Here is a 2,407-nt window from a genome sequence, read left to right as displayed (position 1 = left end):
AGGGGAAGCGGTTTTGGCCCCTCAGTCTGAAGCAGGGGAAGCGGCTGTCACAGTGAAAATTGCTGACAGCCTCTCCTCTAAACAGGCTCAGGAAGCCAGGGAGTTCATTAGTCGGAATACGGATGTGTTCTCAGACCTCCCTGGACGCACGTCCGTAATCCGGCATGACATTGTCACTGAGCCTCAGGCGAAAGTCCGGTTAAAACCGTACCGGGTACCCGAGGCTAGGCGACAAGCCATCACGGAGGAAGTGCAGCTAATGCTCCAGCTGGGTGTCATCGAGGAGTCAAAAAGTGAGTGGGCCAGTCCGATAGTATTAATACCCAAGCCAGACGGGACATTGCGGTTTTGTAATGACTTCCGCAAACTTAATGAGGTGTCCAAGTTTGACGCGTATCCCATGCCCCGAGTGGATGAGCTTATTGAAAAGTTGGGCCAAGCCCGGTATTTTTCTGTGTTGGACCTCACCAAAGGGTACTGGCAGGTACCCTTGACGGAGGCTGCCAAAGAAAAAACGGCTTTCGTCACGCCAGAGGGGCTGTATCAGTACAAGGTATTACCCTTTGGTCTACATGGCGCTCCCGCCACGTTTCAAAGGTTAATGGATATTGTACTCCGTCCACATCGTCGATACGCTTCAGCGTACCTGGACGATATCGTTGTCCATAGCACCGACTGGGAAAGTCACTTACCTAAAGTCCAGGCTGTAGTGGACTCCCTTAGGAAGGCTGGCTTAACCGCTAACCCAAAAAAGTGCTCGATAGGGTTAGAAGAGACCAAGTACCTGGGGTATGTCATTGGGCGCGGAGTGATCAAACCTCAGGTGAACAAAATTGAGGCAATTAGGAATTGGCCCCGACCTGTCTCTACTCGGCAAGTAAAGTCGTTCCTGGGTATGGTGGGGTACTATATGAGGTTTGTCCCCAATTTTGCTACAGTCGCCGCACCATTGACAGGCCTTTTGAAGGGACGCAAGTCAGTGACGGTCCACTGGAATGAGCAGGCGGAAAAGGCTTTCTCCGCTTTGAAGTCGGCCCTGTGTGGGTCCCCGGTTTTGGTGACGCCCGACTTCAAAAGGGAGTTTATAGTGCAGACCGATGCCTCCGAGGTAGGTCTCGGTGCGGTACTATCTCAAGATATTGACGGGGAGGTGCATCCCGTTGTCTTCCTCAGCCGGAAGCTCACCCCAGCCGAGACTAGGTACAGTATAGTGGAGAGAGAGTGCCTGGCCGTCAAGTGGGCACTCGAGTCTCTCCGCTACTACCTTTTGGGGAGAAGGTTCCGTCTGGTGACCGACCACTCCCCTTTGAAATGGATGAGCCAGGCCAAAGAGAGGAATGCTCGGGTCACCAGGTGGTTCTTATCTTTGCAAAATTTTAAGTTTTCCGTGGAACACAGGGCAGGCAGGTTACAGGGAAACGCGGATGCCCTATGCCGCGTACACTGTCTGGCAAGTGTTCACCCCCTCAGGGTTGAACAAAGGGGGAGGTATGTAAGAAGGAACAAGGAGCCGTCTTTGACGGAAGATACGTGTCACCGAGGTTCCTGGCCTCGGTGAGGTAAGAACCGGGTTTTTTCCTGAAGTGTCAGGTCTGTAGTGCAATCTGACACTTCAACTGTTAGAATGGCTGTAAAGCCAATCCGGGCCGGTTCTTATTGGGAGCAGCCAAAGAGCAGGGTGGGTGGCTGTTCCCCACGGTTCCAGGCCGGGTTTTGGCTGGAATATAAAAAACCCAGCCAGCATGTTCAGGTGGTGGATTATCTTCCATGTCAGAGGAGCTGAGGAGTCTGTGGTTTGGAGACACTGAGGCATCTGTTTGTGTGAGCCATAGGCTGGGGAAACAGGCCACTAAAGACTGCTGCGGACTCTGGGTGAAAATCATCTGCTGACCAGGTGACGTCTTTTTTGCACTGTGAACTTTGTGTGGTGTGAACAGGCACCAAAACTGAACACTTTCTTTTGGCTTGTTTTCTTGCTATGTGTGAATAAACACTGAACTTTGATTTAAAACCTTGTTTTTGCCTCTGAACTGCGTCCGCTTACCCTGCCTACCAAAGCGAATCCCCACAATATATATATATATATATATATATATATATATATATATACACATATGTTCCGCGATCACTCAAAAACGCAACCATCAATTTCAACGAAACTTGGATATACACATCCCTTTGGAAACAAATCTTATGGGGGAAAGGGGGTCACAGCTCTCTAGGACATACCGTTCCTGAGAGATTCCCAAAAAATTACCTGCATTAGCCAATACAAGCCTGCAAGTCTTTCTCTTCATATCCCAACTGTCATACACACGGCAACTGTCTGGAGCTGCGGGGAATGGACCGCCTGTGTGCGCGCGTTCACAGGAAGTCTCGCCTCTCGCGAGATGACGCACGGATGCGT

Source organism: Bufo gargarizans, chromosome 6 (genome assembly GCF_014858855.1).
Source record: "Bufo gargarizans isolate SCDJY-AF-19 chromosome 6, ASM1485885v1, whole genome shotgun sequence".
Classification (NCBI taxonomy): Eukaryota; Metazoa; Chordata; class Amphibia; order Anura; family Bufonidae; genus Bufo; species Bufo gargarizans.
The sequence above is the reverse complement of the archived record's forward strand: the minus strand, read 5'-3'. Positions refer to the sequence as shown.